Source organism: Pogoniulus pusillus, chromosome 5, assembly GCF_015220805.1.
Source record: "Pogoniulus pusillus isolate bPogPus1 chromosome 5, bPogPus1.pri, whole genome shotgun sequence".
In the NCBI taxonomy this organism is placed as follows: Eukaryota; Metazoa; Chordata; class Aves; order Piciformes; family Lybiidae; genus Pogoniulus; species Pogoniulus pusillus.
The window spans coordinates 27,928,477-27,940,545 of NC_087268.1; the positions used below are offsets into that span (position 1 = coordinate 27,928,477).

The window sequence follows — 12,069 nt, forward strand, 5'->3', positions numbered from 1 at the left end:
GGAGAACTTATTATGACATTACCTTCCATAATGACCAGCGCTTAATTTTACAGCACCAATATTCTAGCACGTTTTGTTATGGCAAGTCTCAAACTCAGCCTGCAAAGCATAGGAGATAGAATTACAGAATTTGCTTGACTGTTTCTCCAAGGAGTATCTGCACATGGTTGTATTGTTGTCAGTGACTTCCGTCACTGCTGTGTGAAAGCGCATTGTGTGAATGATTTGCACTGTGTCTCATTATGCCTGGAAGTTTTTATCTATACTCTTTATTAAGCATCATTGTCCCGTTTACATGCTTAAAGATTTTATGGTGAGCTTTTTTGTTTGTTTCTTTCTTTCTTCCTTCCCATTTTTTGACTGTCCATATGTTATAGAGCACAGTATTAACACTGCTTGTTTTAGGAGAGAAATATCTGTCAATTAAAAACATGTGTACTGCTTGTTCTGCCTTTTGCTTGTCTTTTACAGTGTGAGTACCAAGCGTGTACATGTGCACATGGTCCTAACTACAAGTTTACATGCCCTGCACACAGATAAATACAACCACACATGCCCACGCAGATATGCACCTACCAAATTATTGGTATCACCTAGTTCCAAGTAGCTGGTGTAGCAAATTCAAGCAGTGATAAGTGTTTTCTTTGGATAATAATATGTATTTACAAATAGACTCCCTTCTGCCCCCTTGTTTCACAGAATACTGTGCTTAACTTCCCTTTTCTGGATGCTGCACTGTGTTGCTCACTGCCCTGCCTCTGCAAATCCTATTTGAAAATCTCATTTGCAGCATAACTGACAACAAAGGCATTACATGGTGTATGCCCTGCATATTCAGCAGACTATTCCTTGCCTTTGTAAGTTGTTTCTAACTTCTAAGGGAAATACTGTGCGATCGGTTGATGATCTTTTTTATTTATTAATAATCTGTAAAATTAAGTGTGTCTAATCAAAGAATGGATCCTTTCTTAAAAGTGCAAGGTTGAATGCATTAGATCAGTGGTACAAAAAGCAGATGTTCTTTAATGCAGTAGGCCTGTCTTTGGGTCCTCTAGGAAACAGGGGCTGAAACAAAACACTAAACTGAAGAGGATTCTGAGGTGCAGTTACCACCAGGCACTGCAAGACCCAGAAATCCCCTGTAGATATACATTTTGTCTGTATTTGTTTCCAAACTGTAATTCTACTTTGTGAATAAAAAATAAAAAAAGAAGAAGAAGAAGAAGAAAATGATTTGCTATTTCAGCCTCTCCTGGTAGCTTCTGAATAACCATATGCAAAATGATTTCTTATGTGTTTATTGAAAACAATATTGTGGCACACAAATGTGCATTTTAATCAGAAAAGTCATATTTAAAAAGAAAAAAAATCTATTGTAGCTGCTCCACTAACGTCCAGGGTTTGTTTTGTTGGTTTTCTTTTTTTGCCATACACCCGGCACAGATTTTTTTGATTATGTAGATTTTTTTTCTTCTCCCCCCCCCCCCCCCCCATTGCAGTTTCATATGCAAAGCATGCATCAGCCACATCCATGCTATCTCCTAAAGCAGTCATTCTGAAAACCAATCTGGGGACAGTGCAGACTAAATAAAATTTCATTTTGATTTGGCCTCCCGCTGAGAATGGGACTGCTTTGTTTCAGCCGACAGAACCAGCAAGCCAGAAAGGTATGTCCTGTTTTGCATGGCTGATGGTGTGACTTGAGGATCACAATCAGGCCGTTCATGCTCTCAGGGCTCGGCTTCTCATCCATATCCTGTACCGTCTTTCTCTTTTCCTTGCCATTTGCTTTCCTTCTGTGCCGCCTGCCGTCTACCTGCAGGGCAAAGCTATGGCAGACCCTCACACTATTGTTTACTTTGGCATATGTTTAATAGCTGCATAGCTGTTTCAGGGTAGGGTTTTTCTTTTTTATCTTTTCTTTTCTTCCTCTCCCTCCCCCCTCCCCTCCCCTTCCTCCTTTCCCTCCTTTGTTTTTTTTTTTCCCCCTTCTTTATCCACTCTGACTTTCTTTATTTTCTAGGTGTTGAACACACAAATACTGACTTAACGGAAAATTACGTAAGTACTGCTTGCAATGCTTCAGAGATTTTACTAGGAGATTCGTAAAGCAGAATTTCATTGTAAATCTGAGGAAATACTTAGCAGCTTTGCAGGACTTCAGTTTTCATAGCCCTTTAGAGCTGTTTAGGCAGAAAAGCAGTCACCCATTATAGTTAGGAGAAGGGGGAAAAAAAATTAAAACCCACTCTTTGGGAAGGATCTGGCTGCTTTGCCATCTTCACATGCTTTATAGTTACAACTGCAGTGTTCAGCTAAGGGAATATCAGTAAATATTCCTGTCTCTAAATATTAGTATTTATCTTGAAGCCAGTTTGCATTCCAGAAGAGACTGTGCAACAGACTCCTTGCTGCTGCTGCTGCTACTTCTGCCCCATCTTTTGGAGAAAATGCTGGCATTTGAGGGAATGCCCACTGGTTTAGCTTTTTGACAGGGCAGCAGGACCCCTGAAAGACTCCTTATAATGCAAACTTACTTCTCATAAGTGTATTTCAGCTAAAGCTAAAATATCCCTTGTCTGTAAATATTTTGGGTATCCCTTGTCTGTGAATACTCAGGTGGGGGGAAGGGGAAGATTGTTACTTGAAATGAAATCAGCATAAAATTTACCTCAAACAAAGGGCACATTTTAATTTTGATTGCTACATATTTTGATATGGATAATGTCCTATTTTTTTAGTGAAGTAGAAACCCATAATATCTCCAAAGGAAAAAAATCAATCCTAAGGAAAAAAAAAAGAACAAGGAAAATATATAGCATATTGTATAGAGCACTGACATTATATGGGAATTTATGCCTTCAAAGTGTTTTACAAACATGGCAACATTCCCACGTGGTAGGTGACATTAGTAACAGCAGGTTGTTCAGCAGAGTCTCATGGAATGTACATGGTCATTCATAACACTCTCTGGTCAGTTTAACTAGTTTTATTTCCAGCTTTTATGTTCCTTCAACTCCACAACCTTCAATTTGCAACCAAATTCATATTTCAGTTTCAAACCAAATTCATCTTTCATGTTTTCTGAGGTGGCCAGGGGTGGTTCAAGCCCTTGGCATAATTGTGTGGATCTTCCCATGATGGAGTTTTGTGACTTGAAAATTCACTTTGTTTCCTTCTTTCTTAATTTAAAAAAAAAAAAAAAAGGAAAGAAAGAAGGAAGGAAGGAAGGAAGGAAGGAAGGAAGGAAGGAAGGAAGGAAGGAAGGAAGGAAGGAAGGAAGGAAGGAAGGAAGGAAGGAAGGAAAACAAAGAAAGAAAGAGAGAAAGAAAGAGAGAGAGAAAGAGAAAGAAAGAAAGAAAGAAAGAAAGAAAGAAAGAAAGAAAGAAAGAAAGAAAGAAAGAAAGAAAGAAAGAAAGAAAGAAAGAAAGAAAGAAAGAAAGAAAGAAAGAAAGAAAGAAAGAAAGAAAGAAAGTTGTTTGAGGGGCGAAGATTCATCCAACAAAACTTTGGAATAAAAAGAGTGATAAAAATAAGATGGCTCCCTGGCCTCCCTGTAAAGAAGGGAGACCAAATTCTAGTTGCAGCCGCATGCATTAACTTTGAAGATTCTCAACAAGATTTTCTGTACATGGTAGAGGGCTGAATGTAGCCCTGCCTGTTTTGTTATTCAGAGATGTTTACAAAGTGAAATGAACCTTGAGAAGACTTTGAAAGAGCTACCTATCTGTAGTAACGTCATATTTTCTTTAGCAAGTTTGAGGCTGCAAGAAAACTACAAAGAGCCTATATTTACAAGAAACAAGAAGTACAGTGGGAAAATTATCATTTCTATGTGTTTTTTCCTCAGTATCTCTAATCCTCCTGCTTCACCCCTTAGGTACCATTGGGACGTTTTCCAAGTTGCCAACTCTGCATTTTAATCAGTTTACAAAAATGAGGTCCAACTTTACATTTATTGTCATTTCATTTCAACAGTCAAATACAAGTTTCAAGAGAAACTAAACTCTAGGTATTGTGTGACAATGCATCCTAGTTCCTTTCTGTCAGAACTCACAGTCCTAGGAGGCTTTTTTTCACACGAAGAATGTTTTATGTTATGTCAGTGGCTTCATTTAAAGACAAAAGGCACATATGGATCATTTGGAATTAGAGAAAATGTCATTGTAAAATAGTCAGGAAAATGAATATACCCCTTGCCTCTTTTTTCTTCTTCTTTTTTCAAGGATTAAGTATTTCTTAAAAGAGTAATGTACATTGTGGTAAAGGAAAATAGTCTTCACTCCAGAATGCACTTATGCGTACTCCTGGGTGTGTTTTGTATTAATTACATAACTTGTATTTAATGGGGAATCCATGCAAACTTTATTTCAGTGTTCTTAGGAGATCAGGGTTCCTTTTCATAGATTATTTTATTCAAATTGTGTCCTGCATTCACATTCTAGATCAGTAGAAGTCAGTGGGGTTTTTGGAAGCTAGTCTTGCATTTATTGATCTCACAGAAAGAAAACTGTAAAATATTAGCCCAAAGTCCAGAAATGAGACCTTTTTCTTCTACAGTCTTATAAGGCTGCCCTCAGTGGACTTAGCAGTTTTTCTCTTTATGTAATTTGAGTGCATAAGAAAGGAATCAGCTCCAATATCCCAAATCAGCTAACTCCAGTACACTATAACTGCTAAAAAAAACCAGTAATACAAGGGCATGCATCTACTCACTTACTTACTTGTATGATTATGCTTTTAATGCAAAAAAACTTCATAATTCACAGTTCTGTGACTTTTCTCTCACTTTTTTTGTGCTTTTCCTGAATGGACTAATGTGACTGCAGTTATATCATATCCCTGCTCAGAATCCTATGGAGAAAACAAATTATCTCAAAGTGAGGATACACAGCAAATTGGAAACTAGATAAATGCACTCCTGGAGATAAGTGCTTGCTTGGATTTTATACAGATATATGTACTTGTAGATAAACTAGCTACATGATGCTAGCATATACATGTATGCATGTACAAGTATGTATGTACAGAGAGAGAGAGAGAGAGAGAAATGAATGTACAACTGTCACCAGGGCCCCTGAGGCCCACCAGTGATACCTCAGCAGACACTGTTACTGTGGCAGTATAAAAAAATGGGAATCTGCATCATCGGTGCATCTGCTGATCTCCAGCCAATCAGAAACTCTCAACAACTCCACAACTGATTGTCATAGGAAATTCTCCTGGAATGACCTCACAGTTGTTTGACCTTAGCATTTGCCTAAAAACTTGCTGAAGTGATTAGAATAAAAATATTTGACGGTAGGATTGGAGCCTAAAGATTTGGAACTGCCCCCCTAAGGAAGTGAAGATAGACTACTCATTAAACCTCTGGAAAAAAAGTAGCAGAAATCTTTCTTACTATTGAATTTGGGACCTACCAAATTAATGAACTGCTCACTCTCATTTAACCCAAAGTCCTCATACCATTGTTCTTACTTTTTACACCTGCCTTGACCAACACAAATAAAAAAGGTCTGACAAACCAGTATAAAAACCTACACTATTATAGGTCAACAGACAACTAACTAGGAGCAAATAATATCAATTTATATAGAAAAGGAAAGCAGTAATATCCTGATAGCAAGTATTGAGCATAGGAACCCATTGTGTTCACAGTCTGAAAGAGGTGAGGAGTAGAATTGCTTCAGTTTGGGACATTTTACCAAATCTCCATAGACTTTTGGTTTTTTAAATCAAAGTTAGAATTTTATTTAAGGGAAAAAAGGTAAAGCTGGGGATTCCTCAGATTTAAGGAGATCTTCTCCACTCTAAGGAGCTGTTCTTCCTGTAATACCTGTTTTAAATTGAAACCTAAGAAAATAATCTAAGTTACTGATCAAATGTCTAAGTGTAAACAGAAAACTAACTTTAGACCAAAGCTAAAGAAGCAGAGTTAACAAGGAGGCATTAACTTTGTTTAGGAGTAGATGCAGAACCAAAGAGCTTAGCCTAGCAGCTACTTCAAAATCTAATATTTCCTAGGTGAGGAGAGAAGGAAGTTCCAAGACTGTACAAAAGAAAGCAACCAGAAGATCATGTTATTTGTAACATACACACCAATGGAAAGGCCATTTTTTGAATGGTTTTATGAGAAAAAAGCTACACCCAGAGAGAGACTGATTCTAGGAGGTACAGATTGAAGACTGCTTCTAAGAGGTACAGTTTGAGAACTGTTCAAAGAACAAAAAAAAACCATGGAATTTTGGCGAGCCAAGTCATGGAAGATTTTCTTAAAACAAATTTCATGCTGATCTCCATATCTCAGGGTGTATAAATATGTTTTACTGAGTCTTAAAAAAATAGACAACATGTATTGGTTAACTACTTCTCAGTCTCATCAAAATATGGGATAGATGGAAGAAATTGCTAGTGAATGTCTAATGATTCCTATATACCACAGAAATGGACTAGAGACTAATAAAAGCATCTTCTCCTTCATTAAGTGTTCTTTACTCTATGGGGGTGGAGAAGGTTAGGTTATAGCAGTATTATGTCCTCACAATAAATGTACATTTAATCTCCCAGCATCTACTGCAATTGGTCATTCATTACATATAATTTTCTTTATTTTTGCAACCCTTTCCCTCTACCAGCTGTCTGACAAAGGCAGGCATGAAGCATTCTGAAAATAAACTTTTGGAATAATTTTCACTGAATGGGAAAATTCCACTAGTAAAATAGTATTCATTAATTTTTCCTAGTGATGGGAAAATCTGAGAAAATTCAAACTGTTTCAGACAAGTATAATGATATCAGTGTTTGTCTACAGTGTTTTGAAAGATCATCTCTGCTGTCAACTTACCCAGGAACCTCTAAATAATCACAATTTTTGTTGTACTTTAATGATGTCTAGCTTTACTTCTGTCCTCTCCTGAGGTTCCTTTACCAAGCACAGCAATGTCTCCTCATGAGTAACGGGCTACATTTCAGAGGAAATTAATTCATTCTCCAATCCATGTTTCTTCCAGGAATAACTCACAAAATCTTGATGCAGAGAGCAGCCACAGGAGGTACAAGGAAACATTTTCTTGTGTAGTTCTTATTGTTTGTTTGTTTGGTTTTGTTTTGTTTTGTTTTGTTTTGTTTTCTCTCTCTTCTCTGCATTAAAACTTTCCCAGTTACCTGTGTTGCTTTTTGCTGAGGAGCTAATAAAAGGAGATTCTTGCAACTTAAAATCTCAATCTCTTCTTATTTTCATGTGGAAAATTCAGAGTAAATAGAAATAAGTTACATTACAATGTTAAGGAAAAAAAATCAAAACCAAACACAAAACAAGCAAACAAACAGCAAGAGCAAAAACCAAACTAAACCACAAAACAAATGGCAAAATAAGGTCCACCAGCACCTCAATTCTGTTGGACATACTGTAAATATAAAGATTTTAACCAATGTAACTGAAAACCCAAAGCTACCTGAAGGGAGAAGAGATCTAAATTTTCTGATTCTTACCTCTCTCTCTCTCTCTCTTTCTCTCTTTTAAAGAGATTCAGTTAAGATCCCAATTTGTGCTATAGGGAGGTAAGATGAAAAGACAAAAAGCTGCTTCAGTAGGATCAGCTGAAAGAGCAAAATAGATCTGGGTGTTATCAGGTTAACAATGATAACTCACCTTAAGGTCCCTAAAAATAGAAGGGAAAGAAGCACTTGAGTGCTGAAGAGCAAGGAGGCCAGAACAAAACTCTGAAGATTCCCATAATTAACTGACCGAGGGTCAGATGAGCACTTATTAAAATGCAACAAAGCACAATGGGGTGTCTCAAAGATGGAGTTTCAAGCTCAACCAAGAATTTCTTGATTTTGTCAGTTCCAGTCAGGCCTGCCATGTTATTTTAATAAGTACTTTCCTCTGAATATTACCTTTGAGATTTTTTGGGGAACATTTATGGGGAGAGTTCAAAGGGCATCTTATAGACAGTTCAGAGGACAGGTCTCCTTAGAAAGCGTAGGGGAAATGGCATTATGGTGATATTTTAACATGTATTTGTATATGATATTTGAATGCTGGGAGATGAATACATTGATTTAACTTTCCACTTTCAAATGCAATATTATGTCTTCACTAAGAAATAGTGTTCTCCCAGTGCAAAATCCCACATCCCCCACACCCCTCAGCCCCCTACTGTAGTGCTGTTAAATACTATGTATTGTCAACTTCTCTTTTACAGCATCAGTGTGGAACTCTTAAGTTGCCTTTGTCAGACGATTTTGATGAGGCTCAACATTTCACTTCACGATTTATCCACACCAACTCTCACCCCACCCTAATCCAAAACCAGATGTCCAGGCAGGAAATGTAGATATACTATCTTGAAAAAATGATTTAAAAGCTTTCTTGGCCATAAATATTGATTCTTAGCACAAAGAGAAGTTTGTGTTTAAAACCGCGGACTCCATCTAACTCCACCTGATTTTAACATTGTTCTAATTTGACTGATGTATTTTGATTTGGGGCTAAAATGTATTGTCAGAATTGGGTGATTAAAATGAAAAGTAAAGAGATCTGAAGGGATTTTTGAGATATTTGAAGGAGTCAGGATGAAAGTAGGGAAGGAGGAGGATGAATGCTTCCTCAGCTTCAACATTCAGGTTTGTTGTGTACAATACACTTAATACATTGTTTATTGAAAGCTTTTTTTAATGGAACATAGCTGATTCCAAGGGTACACTCTTACACCAGAGTTTACAGGTGATCTCTCATATCATAAAAGGTTGGCCAAAGAAGAGCAAGTTTTAAGTAGCTAATCCATCTGAAGCCCTTAAGTACATTGTTTTATAACAGTGTATTTAACTCCAGCAATACTTCTTTCTTCCCCCAGGTGTATTTTGAAGTGCAGCAATGTATAGCTGTTCTTATGTGGGAGGGTTTTTTTGGTGTCTTTTCTTTCTTTAGTAAGTAAGATTATGCCATCTTGGATTTTGCAATTCCTTCATAAATTATTTTAAGTTTTCTTTGCATATGTGCATACCCACACACATATATTTACCATTTGGAGGACAAGTATGATAAAGCAGAAGTGTAATATCACACCTCCCCTCTCCTGAGTGAAGGACTGTCCCCCAGTGGGGTCCCAAATTGCTATATACTCCCTGGAACACGAAGAACAAAATGTTCTATAGGCAACTGTCAATAATCTGGCCTAAAATACTCATTGTTGAGTGACTTGATTGTCTTGCAGTTGTGCCTCAAGTCAGCAGCAGCATTGTGTACTGACAAACAGGACTCCAGTCTTCAAAAATCCTGCCTTCCCATTTTGACATGATGAAAGCAGTTCAAGCCAACCCTATCCTCAGATGTCTAATCAGATCTCATGATGGATATAGTGTGGGGTTTTCTAGTGGGAACAGCAGAGGCTGTAGGTTGTTTAAACTTGACTGGCTTTGCTTCAGTGAAGGAGGAAACAAACTAGGAGAATAGGTGGAAATGAGAAAAAACAGCCGCAAGAAGCATCCCAATACAAAGCAGACACAGAAGTCTTTGGGCCCCAGAACTGATTCTGAAGAAAGCAAGCTGGTGAAAGAAAACTTTTTGCTCCAGTTTCTCATATGATTGAGGGTTCAGAATTTTGTGTAGTTTTTTTCCAACAGAGTGCAATCAAATGTTGTACTGCAGATTCATGCAGGACCACCAAAAGGCAGCTTTTCTACAGGACCATGAACGAGCATCTGAGGATCCACTTGAAGCAGAGGCATAAAAAATACAAACACTTGTCTGAATTTCACCTCTTCTCTGTACTGCTTCTGCCTTTTCTGTTCAAAATACAAATCTCATCCTTCTTCTATCTGTGAATCCTCATCATCTGAAGTAATCTAAGAAGGGTGCTGTAAAGAAGCAAAATGAAGGATGCAAGTGCTTCTTGTGCTTTTGCTAAGAGCAGAGGTGCAGTTAGAGCAACAGTTGTTACTTATGTGGAAGGACCTGGCTCTCATGTCAGTTTGAACTGAGTTTCCAAAAGCATGTCAGAAAGCAAGATGCTCCTATCAAGTAGTTAATTGATTTAGTATTGCAATAAATCATAGTATAGTATCATAGTATCATCAGGGTTGGAAGAGACCTCACAGATCATCAAGTCCAACCCTTTACCACAGAGCTCAAGGCTAGATCATGGCACCAAGTGCCACGCCAACCTTGCCTTGAAGTGCCCCAGGGACGGCGACTCCACCACCTCCCCGGGCAGCCCATTCCAGTGTCCAATGACTCTCTCAGTGAAATGCACCTTTCAGAGTCAAAATCATGGAAATTCTGTCAGTTTTGTGTACAACTCTATTGCAAGCTTATCTCTGAGTAGAGAATCAGATTTCCTCCATTATTTTCACAGTCCCTCCTGTATTCAACTTCCAAGGGGTGTAACAGAAACAACCCTTACTTCTTTCAACAAATCACTCATTCTTTCCATATCCTCTACAGGTGCTCACCAGACTCTCAAATACAGATGTATTTATGCATGTTAGTTTTCATTGACTCTACCCTACTTTTTTTTGCCTAGTTTTTTTCATTGTTTTAGTTTGATGGTAGGTTGGTTTGTTTGTTTGGGGGTTGGGTTTGTTTGGTTGTTGTTGCTTTTTAATGGTGCACAAAGCTGTCTTTCATGGTCATGCTCTCTGAAAAGGCACCACACATTGAAAAAATTAAAATCTAGTATTAGATAGGCTGGTAAAAGAACCGATAAGTCTTGCTTTTGTAGTTTAAGCAGAGCTCATGCACTATAATAATTTGTTTAGTATTTCCAGGCATTCAAAAATCTGTTAGAGCAATGAGCTATCATCAAGAAGTCCTAGAAAAACAGTTACTCTCAATGCACAGACTACCTGTACACTACATGAGCTATCGATCCAGTGATACTAAAACCATTGGTTACACCACCTGTGGCTGATATGCATTCAAAGCTATGGTAGCCCAACTTCACTGATCTCCCAAGCAAACAACAATTTTCCTGTGAGCAGCAATTGAATCTTAGTTGAAACTGCTCCTCTAGCCAAGGCAGGATCAAAAGCACATAAGCCAAGCCATTAGGTGACCAAGACAAGACTGGGTGAGGCACTTAGTGCCATGGTCTAGCTGATTGGACAGGGCTGAGTGATAGGCTAGACTGGATGATCTTGAAGGTCTCTTCCAATCTGGTTGATTCTATGATTCTATGATATGGGTGGTGCAAAGTATTGAAGCTAAGTGGAAGACTTGGCTGAATACAAGTCTTCCATAAGCCACAATTTCCCTGCAAAGTCCTTTTACCTTGGTCCTTTTCCAGCCCAGTCTTCATTATACATAAGAACTCAAAGCACTATGGATGTCAGTGTGGACCCTTCATAACTGGTCTGTCATAGCACTATAGCACTTGTATGTCATATGTATGTATGGTTTCAGTTTTGCCATGCCATTATTGACATCCAGTGTTCTTCCAGCTCCTGAAAAACACCTGCTTGTCCAGCCTTTCTCTATAGAAAAATACGGCAGAAGCACCTCCTCTGAGGATTCATGCTCCTTCCTGTTCTCCTAAAAAACAAGTTCACTGGTATCCTGACCCTTCTACCATCTGTTCAGTCTGTATAAAGCTACTTACCAGCAGCTGTCTGTAAGTGGAAGGAGAACAATCCTGGGAAATGCATCTTGCAGGCTTGGCTGCCACACAGAAGAAAATTTCCAAGGAGAATTAATTTCCTGGTGCTCTTCCTGTCAGTAGAACAGGAATCCTTCAGCAATAGATTATCACCTTCCCACATTGAAATGAAGGTGAGTATTTTTGGAAGATCCATTAACGCTTTCTTTTCATTAATGATTTCCACACATTAAGTGGCTGATCCCTGTAGCTCTCACATAAACAAAGCACTCCTCACTGTTTGTACAGGCTAGACAGCAAAACTTCAAACCACAGAATCAGGACTCTTCATTGGTTCGTCCTTGTAAGTGGCAGGACCTTGAGCACTCCTGAAAGGTATCTGGATGACTTTTGGCATCTCCCAGTGACAGAGATCCCACAGTCTCCCCAGCTGAGGTAAGTGTCCTTCTCTAGTGCTTCACTTTTCCTGCAA

At 38.3% G+C, this 12,069-nt stretch overlaps 1 long non-coding RNA gene across 8 annotated transcripts in view; it reads left to right on the top strand.

Annotated features, from left to right (window-relative positions):
- Positions 1 to 1,510: 1,510 nt before the first annotated feature.
- LOC135175470 (uncharacterized) overlaps positions 1,511 to 12,069 on the top strand; it is a 53,577-nt gene continuing 43,018 nt past the window's right edge. For 7 of the 8 annotated variants that reach the window (XR_010302366.1, XR_010302370.1, XR_010302365.1 and 4 more), the window contains exons 1-6: positions 1,511 to 1,667; positions 2,024 to 2,061; positions 6,025 to 6,198; positions 7,011 to 7,052; positions 11,443 to 11,770; positions 11,886 to 12,032. This is a non-coding gene — a long non-coding RNA (uncharacterized LOC135175470). The remainder of the gene's footprint in view (positions 1,668 to 2,023; positions 2,062 to 6,024; positions 6,199 to 7,010; positions 7,053 to 11,442; positions 11,771 to 11,885; positions 12,033 to 12,069) is intronic. The other variant, XR_010302372.1, reaches the window with a different exon arrangement.